Raw genomic sequence first — 15,377 nt, forward strand, 5'->3', positions numbered from 1 at the left:
GGTATTAGTAAGGAAAGGAGAGCCTGAAAAAATGTATCTTCTCATTGTATAAGGTGGAAGTAAACCAGTTAATCAACAGCTCCAGTTAATCAAGTTCTACCAGAAGGAGTGGCTATGAAAAGGAAATTCTGCTTTTAAAGTACCTATTGTATAAAAATCTCTAGAGTCAGAAAACTCAAACATTGTCTGTACAAGCCCTAGCAAAAAGGCATGGGAGAAGGGCCGGGGGGGGGGGGGGGACCATAAAAAAAAGATGCTACTAAGACCTCTCTTTTTCTTTACAATATAACTCTTTAGCTTGTAATACATTTCAAATAATTGATACATAAACATTTTCCAAATATAGAATCTATTTTTCTGAGTTTTGACAAAATATGAAAACAGAACACTGATGAGGATGGGAACACATTCTACACATAGTTCAATTTTGCATGGTTCTGGGCCTAAAAAAAAAAAAGAAAAAGAAAACTGAGTGCTTTGTTTCTTAATGTAGGGAGAAGTATTGTAGTTTACCTCTGTCCCCTGCGAGCGAGCAGGTGCAGGTGTATTCGTCAGGGTTACTATTTTTCAGGACAAAGCTATCAGGGTTTTTTTTCCCCTCACGTTGTGATGGACAATCAAACGAAGCTACTGCAAAGAAAGAACAAAGAGAGTATTATGCATTTATTTGCAGAGGATCCTTAGCCGTGATCCTCAGTGTTTTCCTTCCCTTCTCCCCCCCCCCCCGCCCCCCCCCCATAAATCCTGCGCGCTAGGACCTGGTGAAAAAGCCAGGAGCATGGCTTTTTTTTTGGATATCTTTGTGCCTTTACTAAGGAGCTTCCCGGTTAGGGCGCCCTCCCCAGGCGCCAGGCACTTCCTCAGTTTCAGTGCCAGAGAGTGGTTGCCGGGCTCCGACTTCTGGTTCATGGTCGCCTTTTCTTTCCTAGGCGATACCGAGGCACTGGCACTGAAGCCGGGCATAATCTGTAGCGGAGCAGGGTTTCTGGAGCACAGACACGCTGCCTGGGCCCCGCGGATGCCCACCGCACGCCGCTCCACCCCACTCCCGTTTGTTCCAGTGCCGCGCTGGTTTTCGCTGTGCAGCTGGGGCTGGAGCTCAAACTGAGCTCTCTGGAGCCCCCCACCCACGCAGGTCGCTGTCCTGCCAGGGCAAATCCTCACCCTTGCAGCAGGCCCAAGGACCACCCCCCTTCCTAGAGTGACCGGGTGGGTACTTATCTCGGACCTCGGGGGCCGCGGGCAGGCGCCTGTCCTCCAGCCGCGGGGACCTCGCGTTACCGGCTGGGCACGGCGGCAAAATGGACTCGCAGCGCCAACGGGCCCGCCCCCTGCCCTCCTCTTCCAGCACCTCGATCCGCCTCCCGGGCCTCGGCGTTGCCTTTGTTCCGTCTCCCGGGTCTCGCCTTTCCCCGGGGCGGGGGGTGGGGAGTGGGTGAGGTGAGGCGGGAGTCCTTCCGGTGTCGACAACCAGCAGCAATAACTGCCACCGTCCGCGGTGCACCTAGGGGCGGGGAGGGTCCGGGACCGCTCGCTTCTCTCCCTTCCAGAGTGGCTGCGCGCGCCACGGAGCACCCTGCCAGAGCGGGCCGAGCCCGCGCGCGCTGGGAAGCAGACGGCGACAGCTAAGACTACGCGTAGGCTGGGCCTGTGGAGCTCTGGCGACCGGAGGTGGAGCCACCCTGGAAGAAAGCTGGCGCGCAACAAGATGGTTGGGTTTGGATTGTTGTACTTTTTTTTTTGTTCGTTGCATTTTTGGGAACAAAAAAAAAAGCCCAACCCTTCACACCACTTCATCTGCATCTCTCAAGACCAGAAGCCCAGCCACAGTGGCTTGGGGGACGGAGACAACTGTCTGCATTGCACCCCACAACTCGGGTTGGGTGGGATGGTCACTCTTGTTGGGACCAACGCCAGGGCTCTAGCCATGGGCTCCAACCAGAGCACCACCAAAATATGGTTAATTACCGTCCTCCCCAACCTTGCACCTATTTCTTCGCAGGCTTTAGGATGAATACTAGAGACCCAATTCTACGTAAGATTTTCTTTTAGGAAAAACACTGTTTTCCTTTGGAGAGAAGGAAAAACTTAAAATTGGCTTTAACTTAAACGCTGCTAATGGCTATTCAGATGCTAACCTGACTCACCATTCTGTATAAGGACTTTGTCTAATACCAAACACATTAAGCACTTATACCAACCAATGATCTGTTTGGTTCCAAACAAAGGTGGAGGAATGGCTTCTCCAAAATTTACAGTCTTAGGGGAAGTGTAACAAAAAAATCACAGGATATGTCCGGGAGTTGAGTTCGCCCCCAGCAGGGAAGTCTGGTCTTTGGAAGTAGAATTTCAGGGAAAGGTATTATAGACCTACTATAAATAGTACTTGGGCTCCTTGACTAATAATGCTTAGCTCAAACTCCATAAAAAGCTCCTCCCCGCTCCCTTCGGAGACGTCGAGTTCCTTGCCAATGCCCTGTCCCTGAAACCCAATTTTGCCCTTGCAGAACAACAGTTCCTATATTTATGCCATATACTCGTCATAAAAACACCATGGGATGAAAAGAAAAAATATATTTATTTATTTATTTATTTATTTATTTATTTATTTATATTTCATTTTTTTAAAGAAAAACGGGTGCCTGGTTGGCTCAGTAGGTTAAGTGTCCAACTTCATCTCAGGTCATGATCTCACAGTTCATGAGTTCAAGCCCCACATCAGGCTCTGTGCTGACAGCTCAGAGCCTGGAGCCTGCTTCAGATTCTCTCTCTCTCTCTCTCTCTCTCTCTCTCTCTCTGCTCCTCTCCTACTTGTGCTCTTACTCTCAAAAATAAACATCAAAAAAAAAAAAAAAGCACCGTGAGATAGACATTATGATTCTCATCCTGTAGTTGAAGAAATGGATGAAGTGATTTCTCAAGATAAAAATCAAGAGGCAGAGCCAAAATTCTCAAGTTAGAGTCCAGCCAGGTATAGGTTCTTTCTATAGCATCATAACTGCCAATGCCATTGAAAACTACACCCCGGTCTCCTACTAAATTAGTGTTGTTTTTTAAAACACACACACAAAATCTAATTTATAAAAGCATCTTAAATACCCTAATGTTAAAATGAAACAAGAGTGAAAGGTTATTGACTCATAAGTCACAAATTATCCTTAATGCAATTATATACATATTTATATAGTTAGATCTGTTTGGTGGTAAATACTAATTAATAAACCTCTGCCCAACTAAATGTAAAATATTGGTTACATCAGCACAGAAGTCTTAAGACTGTTACATTGCTGAGAGAACATTATGTATTAAACTCTGAAGTGTAGAAAAATAGGGAAGGAAAAATAGCCTCTCTCCTCCCACGGTACTAATAAAACAGCACTGGGAATCCCCACATATAATGTGACTAGAATAAGAGCGAAACCGCCAGATTGAAATGAACATACACAGCTACATCCTTCCCAGAAGATCACAATGTAACTAGATCCTGTTAGAGATAACACTGAGGGATTGTCAAAATTCTTGTCACACTGGAATTTCCTTCTATTGACTGTTCTTCACATAAGTAAACGAACAGCTGAAGACTGGAATTCATATGTCAGCACAACAATAAGACTATAGAGTCTTATTTAAATTTGTCTTTTGTGATATATTATTACAGGTAGAATTTTTTTTAAGATTTTGTTTTAAAGTAATCTCTATGCCCAATGTGGGGCTCAAACTCACACCCCAAGGTCAAGAGTCTCAGGCTCTACCAACTGAACCAGCCAGGCACCCCTACAGGGAGAATTTCTAATATGAAATATATGTATGTATTCTTATTGTTGTATTGATTTTATTCTATTGATTTTGTTTTGAGCCTTGACAAAGGTCAAAACTGCCAGGTGTCCTTCCATCTACCAAGACATGTGATCAGACGTTCCATAACAAAGGGGACATATAAATAAAACAAAGGGGACACATAAAAAGGGGGAAATATAAATTGTCAGTGTGGGGAGCATCTAATATCTAAGACTGAAGCAACTCTGTGCAGGAGAGGACTGCCGGATAATACAATAATAATAATAATAATAATATAATAATAATAATAATTTTATTATTATTCTGTTCTTCTCAATAGCTGCCAAGTTCATGAGTGCAAGCCCCAATAGTCCTGAAAGAGAATTCCTGGCAATACAAGGCACTGACATTGCAAGGTGTAGTGAAAAGAGCAGAGGCTTTGAAATCAATTCTGTATCCAAATTCTCACTCTACCACTTACTAGCTGTTCAAGTTACTTAGCAGCTCTAAGTAACCTCAGTTTTCTCTTCTGTAAAACAGGAATCATGATTCACTCATTTATGAAAATTAGGTGACATGTAAAGCAATCAACATTGTCTGACATATAGGAGGTGCATAATAAATGGTCCCTACTGCTATTGGGCAAAAGAGAACCATACTGGTTTTGGATTACAGTTTTCTTGGATTTGTAGATTTGACGCCCAAGCACAACAGTCTTAAGCAGAGCTAAGCTGCCTATGTAGTAGAGGAAGCTAGGACTGTAAGTTTTGCTTTTCTACACCCAGCCCAGGGTGGCCTTTTAAAAAACATAAAGCCTTCTCCTTCTATACCTCCTTCTCTGTGCTTAGGGTAAGTAGAGAAAAAAGGAAAAAACATCACACTCAGTGAAAGGAAAACTCTACAGTTATTTTAAAGCTCTATAATTTCAGAAAAATTGAACATCTAAAACATTCCATTAAAAGGGAAAAAATCTACCTGTAAATATACATTTATCACAAAAGACAGAAACTTACCTAAGACTTGGTGAAATTAAAAGTCCCTGGTTTGAAGAAAGTTCCAGATTCCATATGTTTCATTTGCACAGAGAAGTTCATGCATTAAATGGAGCCAATGGTAAGATCAGCTGGCTTTTGAAGAGAATGAGAAACACTGCAGCAACAATAAACTCGGCCTTTAGCTGGGCTGTTTCTGTAGTTGGAAGGAAAAATGGTAAGAATGAAGTAAACTGTCAGAGGTAATTAAGGTGGTACTAGCATGTGCTTAGCATTAAATACTCAGCATTGTGCTAGGCACCAAAGGCACTAATCAAGGAATTTCCCATGTGGTTGAAGAGACAAGTCTTAAAAACAGGAACTAGTTTAGTGACAGTACATGGCCCAGTTAAAAGCCAACATGAGTGTTAAAGACAAGAAAGGAGGAAGGCATCAGAAGCATCAGGGAAAATTCCCAAGGGAGGTGGGAGTCAAATGGAATAATTAAAGATCAGAGGATTTGGGGCACCTGGCTGGCTCAGGCAGTAGAGCATGTAACTCTTCATCTCAGGTTTGTGAGTTCAAGCCCAACGTTGGGTGTGGAGCCTACTTGAAAAAATGAAAAAATAGATAAAGATCGTAGGACTTGAAGATGAGAAAGAGGAGCATTGGAGGTGAGGAGCACAAGCTCAGGGTCAGAATGAACTTTGCTGGTACTGAGTCAGTGAAGAGCATGGCCTGGTTTGAAAATAAAGTTTGAGGCCAAAGCATGGAATGTTGTGAAGGTCAGAATAAAGAGTTGAACTTCATTCTGTAGGAAATGGGAATTCACTGAATAATGATTCACGTGGCACTAACAAGCTGAAAGCAGAATTTTAGAAAGATTAATCTGATTACAAGATCCAAGATTTAAGGGAGAAGAAATGTCCTTTATTTTTATTAAATGATTGATTGACTGATGTTTTTATTTATTTTTGAGACAAAAAGAAAGCACGAGCTGGGGAGGGGCAGAGAAAGAGGGAGACGGGAACTGAAGCAGACTCTACGCTGATAGCAGAGAGCCTGATGTGGGGCTTGAACTCATGAGCCGTGAGATCATGACCTGAGCTGAAGTTGGACACAGCCACTGAGCCACCCAGGTGCCCTAGAAATTTCCTTTGCTTTAATATTTTTGAGGTTTGTTGTTGAAAATTATAGATTGTTTTAAATGCAATAAGGTATATAAAAGTATAGCATTTAATACCAAATAATTGTTGATTAGAGTTCTCAATTTATAAATAAAATACAATATAGAATTAACTATGACACATATTCTCCTAAAATCCAACAAGAGGAAATTATATGAATATATATACTTATATATTAGTTATATATATAATTTATTTTACTATAATGATTTTAACTACATCATGTGACTAATACATTAAAACATTGCTTAGCTACATTTTAAATTATGCCTCATTAGAGCTTTAAAAATCACTACATATATACACTTTGAAATTTACTGCTCTGTTTTGATATTTTAATGATTAATTACGTTCAATTATGTTAACTGATTTTTTTCTGAATTCCCATATGTGTAGAATTTTATTCTTGATGAACAATAACTTTAGGAGGGCCTTGAGAATTATTCATTCAGGTTAAGACTAATAAATACTGTATATTTACAGTTGTTTAAGAGAATTAAATTTGTAGAAACTATTTTGGAATCCTTCTGTTAAGTTCATTAATCATTACGTGCTCTACTTTTATCTTGAAAAATGTCAGTTTTGATAATAAAGTCTTATAATTTCAATTCGGAAAATGACTTTCATCCTGTTCTATGGAACATTTTTTAGAATATTTCTTCTACAAATAAAGACACAATAGGGGTGGGGTTCTGTAGTTTTCAGTAGCTGGTAGATTCTTATACCTTCAATATACTCTGTTAAATAAAGGCAATAGTACATTTCATAGAGCTTTATTCTGAAGATCTCGATTAACCAGATACCTATCTGTACAGCATTGCACAAGAAATACATGCTTCATGGTGTTTTATGTGAGCCTGCTTGAGTCTGTCTGATATTAAAACATGTGGTAATAAATACCTTGTCAAAAGTGTGTTTATCTTATAATGGTCTTATTTATAACACCATGCTGGTTGTTGCTAGAATGAGGCGGGGTCTCTAGAAGCTTGTGCTGGGTCTGACCTAGCCACACCCCCTCCAAGTCAGGCATAAGACACAGACAATTCAGGAGACACATGAGACTCATTACACAATGTCAGCACAGTCTAGGCATTTTGTGAAGGTCACTGACCTCTGGGTTATGAAATTCAAAGGACATTTTTTCGGTTCTCATTTTCCTTGATCTCTTAGCAGCACTCACTGCCTCCTCCTTGAAAGGCCTTCTTTCCCTGGCCTTTAATAAGATCATCCTCACTCCCTGATTTTCTTTTCCCAACTCCAGAACTCCACCCTATTCTATCCAGCATTCAAATTCTGGAATTCTTTGAACACTCAGTTTCGGGACATTTTCAGGACCTCAGTCATTGTTTAATGAGTCTCATATTCCCCATAAAGCAGGGATCACAAACTGATAGCTTGTAGTCCTACCATTTATTTTTTTAAAATTTATTTTTATTTTTATTTTTATTTTAGAGTGACAGAGAGAACGTGCAACTGGGGGAGAAGGGCAGAGGGAGAGAGAGAGAAAATCTCAAGCAGGTGCCACACTCAACCAGAGCTGGACACAGGGTGAGGCTCAATCTCACAATCCTGGGATCATGACCTGAGCCGAAATCAAGAGTCAGATGCTCAACCTACTGAGCCACCCAGGTGCCCCTATTTTTTTATTTTTTAAAGATTTTGGTTTTATTTTTTTTTAAGTTTATTTGTTTATTTTGAGAGAGAAAGAGAGGGAGCAGGGGAGGGGCAGAGAGAGAGAATCCCAAGCAGGCTCTGTGCTGTCAGTGCAGAGCCCGACATGAGGCTCAGTCCCACAAATTGTGAGATCATGACCTGAGCCAAATTCAAGAGTCCAACACTAAACTGACTAAGCCACCCAGGCACCCCAAAGATTTTATTTTATTTTTTAATTTTTTAACGTTTATTTATTATTGAGAGACAGAGACAGAGCTGTAGCAGGGGAGGGGCAGAGAGAGGAGGAGACACAGAATCTGAACCAGGCTCCAGGCTCAGAGCTGTCAGCACAGAGCCTGATGTGGGGCTCGAACTCACAAACCGTGAGATCATGACCTGAACTGAAGTCGGACGCTTAACCGACTGAGCCACCCAGGCACTCCCCCTAAAGATTTTATTTTCAATCTCTACACCCAACATGGGGCTCAAGCTGACAACCCCAAGATCGAGTTGCACACCCTCCCGACTGAGCCAGCCAGGCACCCCAGTCATACCACTTTTAGATGATAAAAACCTTTTGAATTTAAAACTTTAGCAGAGGCATGCTCCTTCCTGTCCCATAGCCTTTCCTCCTTGTGGGCATTTGAGCTAGCTCTTGTGTTGCCCAAGGCTTGAACCCCTTCCAGCTTCTGGGCTCCTACCCTTGTAGCTCCTTCTCTCCCTAATGCACCCTTTTCTTGCCACCAAACCTCCCCTCCCCACTCTGGTCCCCCAATCGCAGCACAGCTGACACATCCCAGGTTGGCTTTCCAAAATGTTCCAGGCCAGGGATGGATCCCTCTGAGTCATCTCACTCTGCCCTGTACTCTTCTTCCTTTGCACACACTGCAGTTTGTTCTTACATATTTGCTTGTATAATTACTTGAACAATGCTTGTCTCCACTTGACTGTACACCCTGTAAGAGCAGGGATTGTGTGTGTTGTGTGCATGTGTGTGTCTTGTGTTTCCTCATCAATCCATTGCCAGCACCTAACCCAATGACTATAAATTTTTTTATGAATGTTTCAGGGAAGTAAGAACTCTCTCTTTCAAAGACTATTGATGCATTTCAACCTTCTAGAAATTAGCTCTTGAGACCAGATGAAATGGTAATGTACTCCGAACTTTATTCACTTAAAATACGGACTTTACTATACTTTATTTGATCAAAACATTATCTCCACCCCCACCACCCCCGTATTTGCAAAGCAGTTTTTCAGACTCCTTATAGAATTTACAAGATGTGTCAACAGTCTGCACTCTTTCACGGCATAGCTTGTCTTGGAAAATGAAGATAATTTCTTGAATTATATTCTCATAAAAATTTGAAAACCTTTCTCATAAAAATTTGAAAGTATTCTCATAAAAATTTGAAAACCTTCTTCCACTGCACAAAAGTTAAGCAATATGCCACAAAAAAGACTTAATGATATAACTCAATAAAAATGTAAAACTGTTCATGTTTAAAGCACAATATAGTCGTGATAGCACACAACTATTAAAAGGAAGACAGGTGTCTGGGTGGCTCAGCTCATGATCTTGAAGTCCCTGAGTTCAAACTCAGGGATTAGATTCGGATCCTCTGTCCCCCTCTCTCTGCCCCTCCCTGCTCATGCTCTCTCAAAAATAAAATTAAAAACATTAAAAAAAGAAAAGATAAAGCTATATGTATTGACAATGGCATATATATAAGATATAGTAAGTAAATTGGGGGTGCCTGGATGGCTCAGTCCGTTAAGCATCTGACTTCGGCTCAGGTCATGATCTCATGACTTGTGGGTTCGAGCCCCGTGTCAGGCTCTGTGCTGACAGCTTAGAGCCTGGAACCTGCTTCAGACTCTGTGTCTCCCTCACTCTCTGCCCCTCCCCCACTCGTGCTCTGTCTCTCTCAAAAATAAATAATAAAAAAATTATTTAAAAAAAAGACAGTAAGTGAAAAATCAAGTTAAAAACAACATGTGTATCATGATTCCAATTTTGAAAAGAAATGTAATTGGTAGAATATGGATAGGAAAAAACATTTGGAGGAATATACACCAAACTGTCAGTTGGAGAGGGTGAAATTTGGAATTTTTCAGTATTTATGTTTTATATTATTATAATTCTTTTATATTTTTACACTAAACATCTATTACTTTTGTAATGTATTAAAAAAAAAGGAAAGAGGGGCGCCTGGGTGGCGCAGTCGGTTAAGCGTCCGACTTCAGCCAGGTCATGATCTCGCGGTCCGTGAGTTCGAGCCCCGCGTCAGGCTCTGGGCTGATGGCTCGGAGCCTGGAGCCTGTTTCCGATTCTGTGTCTCCCTCTCTCTCTGCCCCTCCCCCGTTCATGCTCTGTCTCTCTCTGTCCCAAAAATAAATTAAAAAAAAAAAAGTTGAAAAAAAAATTTTTTTTTAAAAAAAGGAAAGAGAAAAATTTGTAAAAGAAAAAGACACTCAATTGGAACTCTTCCAAATGAATAATAAGGCAACACCTAGACAGAAAAACAGGCCAAATACATGAAAAACAGGACATTAGAAAAGGAAATACAAATGATCAATAAGCAGGAGAAAAAATGTTCATTCTTAATGAGAATCGAAGAAATACCAAGCAAAATGTTATTGCAGCCTGTTTTAGTTCATTAAATTGGCAGAGATTTAAACCATTATAATGACCAATAGGTCAGCAATGAGTGACACAGGCCATCTTGTTAGCTGATGGAAACTAACATAGATGGATACAACCTTTCAGAGGACAGTCTGGTAATCTGTATTAAAAAACCTGAAAATACATATACTTAATTCAATTTCTAGGAATTTATCCTACAAAAGTAGTCATAAACACCACAATTTATATGCCAAGAATATTTGTACAGAGCTATCAGAGGAAAATTAGAAATATTGTTATTATCTATCAAAACGATATGAGTTAAATTAATCCTGGTACCTTCATACAAAATAATAATATGTAGCCATTTTTTAAAGTTTATTTATTTTGAGAGAGAGAGAGAGAGAGAGAGTGAGGAGGGGAGAGGCAGAGAGAAAGAATCCCAAGCAGGCTCCAGTACAGAGCCTGATACAGGGCTCTATCCCGTGCGTCATTAGATCATGACCTGAGCTGAAATCAAGAGTTGGACGCCTAACTGACTGAGCCAACCAAGCGCCCCAATATGTAGCCATTTACAAAATGATTTAGAAGACTATTTAACAACTTTAAAAATTAATGTCTCTTATAAGTGAAGAAAAGCAAATTTCAAAAGGTGTATATATAACATAACACAGATTGTGTGTGCACGCATACATATGCACATATTAAAAAGACTGATCACGATGTCAACAATTGTTATCCATAGTAGTATAAAGTGGAAATAACCTTTATTTTGTCCTGATTCTTCACTGGATTTTTCAAAGTTTCTCTAATGGTTATATAATGTATATCTTTATAGTCCTAAAAAAAAGTTCTTTTAAAAGTTGCTGGCCTAGGGGCGCCTGGGTGGCTCAGTCGGTTTAGCGGCCGACTTCGGCTCAGGTCATGATCTCACGGTCCGTGAGTTCAAGCCCCACGTCGGGCTCTGTGCTGACAGCTCAGAGCCTGGAGCCCGTTTCAGATTCTGTGTCTCCCTCTCTCTGACCCTCCCCCGTTCATGCTCTGTCTCTCTCTGTCTCAAAAATAAATAAACGTTAAAAAAAAAAGTTTTTTTTAAATTTTTAAATAAATGGTTACAACTACCCATAATGTTACTATAAAACCAGCCTGATTACCTTATTCAGAAATATATTAAAATTTTATCATAAGATAGTTTAAATACACAAAAAAGTTATATAAAAAATAGCTATGTACCCACATTATCTCCATGTATGTTTTTACACCTTTACTACATATGTAAATATCCGTGAAAATAAATAGTATTATTTTACACACTAAAAACCTTATATAATAATCGTGTCACAAGGATGTGTATTTTTAAGAATAGATGTTTCTATCATAATAACACACACTGTCAGTTGCTGGTTGAGGAGGGAAGTTTGCCACCCTCTCTGCCCACCAAGGGGTTATCATGGAGGTCAGAGCTGAGGCTCTAGTGAGGACTTGCCTGGATTGGAATCCAGGGTTGTTTTCTTCTTCTTCTTCTTCTTCTTCTTCTTCTTCTTCTTCTTCTTCTTCTTCTTCTTCTTCTTCTTCTTCTTCTCCTTCTTCTTCTTCTTCTTCTTCTTCTTCTTCTTCTTCTTCTTCTTCTTCTTCTTCTTCTTCTTCCTCTTCTTCTTCTTCTTCTTCTTCTTCTTCTTCTTCTTCTTCTTTTTATAGAATTTTTTTCATTCTTTTTATTAATTATTCTGAGAGAGAAAGAGAACACATGGAAGTCGGGGAGGGGCAGAAAGAAAGGTCAGATCCTGACCTGAGCCAAAATCTAGTGTGGGACACTTAAACAACTGAGCCACCCAGGCACCCCTGGAATCCAGAATCTTCTATTCACCAACAGTGTAACATGAGACAAATTACTTACTCTCTGATTCACAGTGTTCTCATCTGTAAAACAGAGGTAATGACAGTTCCTATTTCATAAAGTGATGAGTAGAAATTAAGGTTATGCATGGGAAATGCTTGGTACGGTGAAACACAGTACCTAGAAGTGTCAATAGGTGTTACTATCATTGTCATCTTTATTATTGCAGATACGAACTCAGACATGGATCTAACATTCTTCCCACAATGAAACAGAATGTTGCGTTTGATACCCAGAGCCAACTCAGAGTAAGAGAGTATTTCGTGCTTTCTGCCTTCTTCCTGTGAGGTGCTGCTAGTTAACATTCAGCTTTGGCAAAGGTCGGGGATGGGAAGCCGTGCTTTATAGTGTTTACCAATTTCTATGGTGTAAAAATACTCCCACCGTGGTAGATTTCAACCTGAAATTCACTGAATGCAGAGGCAGAAAGAGATGATCACAATCTTCTCTCTCAAGCTCAAGGAGCCTGCCCCGGCACACCCAAGAGGTAATCTCTCTTCTCTTTTGCAGTCCCTTTGTTCCCTGATGAAACCAGATCTCTTCCCTCTCAGGCGGAGGACCTGTATGTCTACCTGCTGTCCTCCTGCAGAGGTAAGAGGCTGTGCCTGGAAGTTAGAGGAAGTCTTCAGGCCTGAGCCTCAAAGCGGTGCTCAGGCCCAGCTCACCAGACTGTCCATAGCAAATGGTACTTTAATTCTCATTTGCTAGTGTTCCCTACATGTCTACTGCCCTCGGGGGATCTTGGCTGTGGCTGTGGCTGTGACTTGGGTAAGACTGTTATCTTTGGATCACATCAACATAATGCCTTCTTAAGACCAAAAGCTCCTTACCTATTTTTAACATGTAGCATTTATATATGGCACTATTTTTGCTTAGGAAGTTAAAGTAATCATTTTTGTGTCTTTCCACAGTCTTCAAAATGATACTTTTTGATAACTACATAATTCCATTAATACACTTAAAATAAGGTGTCTGTAAAGGAAAAAGAACCAGGGGGCAAACACTGGGGAAAGAATAAGAATTTCAAGAACTGAGTATAGTCTTGAATATTAGAGAAGTAAAGTGAACCATTGAATCTTCCAATTAGGTCACTAATGATTTTAGGAAGAGAAAGTTAATCTCTGTCCTGGGGGCAGAAGTAGGCAAAGACAGTGAAGGAATTAAGATCACATATTTGCCGAGTACCAGGGACTATGGTAGATGCTTTTCTTGCATGACCTCATGTGGAAGTTACAGCGAAGAAACCAAGGCTTGGAGTCGTTCGCTAACCGGCCCAGGGTTGCCCAGATCAGTCTTCATTTTATTGCAGTCAGGAGTGAATGAGAATGAAGACAGTAGAGACAGGAAGTATGAATAATTCTTTCTGGAATCATGACGGGGAAAGAAGAGAAAGCCAGGTGTAAGGACATGGAATCACTGCTTTTATAATAAAAACAAAGCTCAGTTCCTCCAAGGTTGACACTGAAAAAGAGCCCTCACGTGACTGCAAGGCCAGAAGCAGAGACCGCCAAACCCTAAACCCTGTCCCGGAGATTCATCTCTCTTCTGGGAATCTTGGCCTCATTATCTTTGCTCCAACAAAGCCTGCTCAGATCTTTCTTCCTTTCCTATCTGAGACGCCAGCACAAGGTAACAAAAGGCATTTTTTAAAATTGAAGTATGGTTGACACAATGTTACACATAAAAGGCATTTCCTAACATCCCATGGCAAAACCAAATCAAAGCTAGAAAGTTTAAATGAAAGGGTAATGTTTCCTAACCTTGGCTGGTCATAGAAACTGCCCCGAATGTCAGGAGATTTGGATTCAGAAGGTCTATAGTGGCGGCCTGGCAACGGTGTCTTAAAGTAATTCCAGTTTATCCTTAAATTCCTGCAAGTTTGGGTATCACTGCACTGGCAAGTAACAGAGCAATAAACATAGTAACATACATCCGTGTGGTCTGGCTCCCAAGACAAAGCGTGCTTACAACCGTGTTGAGGTCCTCACCCTTATCTCATGGGTTTGATGCTACATTGGCACATGCTGGCTTCTTTAAACTCCGATCTGGGCCCAACAGAGGGAAGCCCTTGGCCAAATCCCAAGGTGGCAAGGAAGGAGGGAAAGAGGGCTTCTTCCATTCTTAACACTTCCCAAAGACTGGGTCATTAGTTCCTAACCAGCTTACCAAAACAGGCAAGGCCTGACTTCACCCGCCCTGTCCCCTTCTTTCCTGTCATCGCTCCAGCAGGAGGAATGGTGACAGCCTGTTGGCAGCCCGCTCTCTGCCACCCGATCCTCAGTCTCACCACGAGTGAGTCTTAGGGAGGGTGACCAGACATCCAGGCTTGCCTGGGGTTAGTCCTGACCTACCACTCCCAAGAGCCCAGAGTCCTGTCTGGTTCGCTGTACTCTTTCATTCTCAGAAGGGTCCCAGTTCGGATGATAAATTATATAGTCACGCTGTCTATGAACGACGAGCTAGAACAAAAACAGGAGTGCACAAAAGCAAGTAGTAGTCTGCCAGCAATTTACATAATGACTTCCATTTATCAAGCAAATGACTCTGTGACACCACACACATCACTTCAATTAACCCTCACAGCAACCCCGGGAGGGACAAGGATTTTGCAAATGAGGGAAGTACCAGGGTCAAGCGCCTTGACCAGAGCCATCCAACTATGAGGAGCAGAACTGGATTCAAACATCCATCTGCGTGACCCCAACTTCTGCCCTGAAAGGGGCCTGGCTGACTCTTCAGGGCATGTGGACACCGCCCGCCCCCCCCCCCGCCCCGCCCCCTGCCCCAGTCTCTGACCCTGTGAAGAAACAACTTTACCAAGAAAGCCCGTCACTTTCCACACTAAAGGAAAACTCTCAATATTCACATTTTCATCTCACATTTGAGAGTAGAAATCTGCTTCTGCAGCTGTTGTCGCTTGCTTGTTTCTGTAACCTGATTTGAAAGAACACTCCCAAGAGAAGCAACGAAGTCTGCAGAAGCACAGTTTGACTCAAATGGATCCAACCCATTCGCAAATGGAAAATAACACTGAGGAATCAGTTTTGCATCACATGCATTGCCACTTTGAGTTGTTCCTAATGGCACCGAGGACTTAAATGTAACCCAGAGAATGGATTAAAATCCTTGCTTTGTATTTGCATGATTTAATCTTCTAAACCTATTGCTCTCCCGGTAGAGGTGACTTTAAATTTTAGCTTTCACAGGGGCACCTGGGTGGTTCAGTTGGTTAGGCTTCCGGCTTCGACTCAGGTCGTGATCTTGTG

The 15,377-nt window shown here is 41.5% G+C and overlaps 1 protein-coding gene across 3 annotated transcripts in view; it reads right to left on the reverse strand.

Moving 5' to 3' along the window:
* The window catches only part of TRIM13 (tripartite motif containing 13), a 40,290-nt gene that overhangs the window by 11,426 nt on the left and 13,487 nt on the right, over nucleotides 1-15,377 (reverse strand). Inside the window, exons 2-4 of one of the 3 annotated variants that reach the window (XM_042910621.1) lie at nucleotides 4,791-4,965; nucleotides 1,229-1,693; nucleotides 514-627 (exon numbers count right to left, since the gene is read on the reverse strand). The gene's annotated coding sequence lies outside the window, so the exon portion shown is untranslated. Of the gene's footprint in view, nucleotides 1-513; nucleotides 631-1,228; nucleotides 1,694-4,790; nucleotides 4,966-15,377 lie in introns of all 3 variants that reach the window. The other 2 variants (XM_042910540.1, XM_042910684.1) reach the window with 2 other exon arrangements.

Source organism: Panthera leo, chromosome A1, assembly GCF_018350215.1.
Source record: "Panthera leo isolate Ple1 chromosome A1, P.leo_Ple1_pat1.1, whole genome shotgun sequence".
In the NCBI taxonomy this organism is placed as follows: domain Eukaryota; kingdom Metazoa; phylum Chordata; class Mammalia; order Carnivora; family Felidae; genus Panthera; species Panthera leo.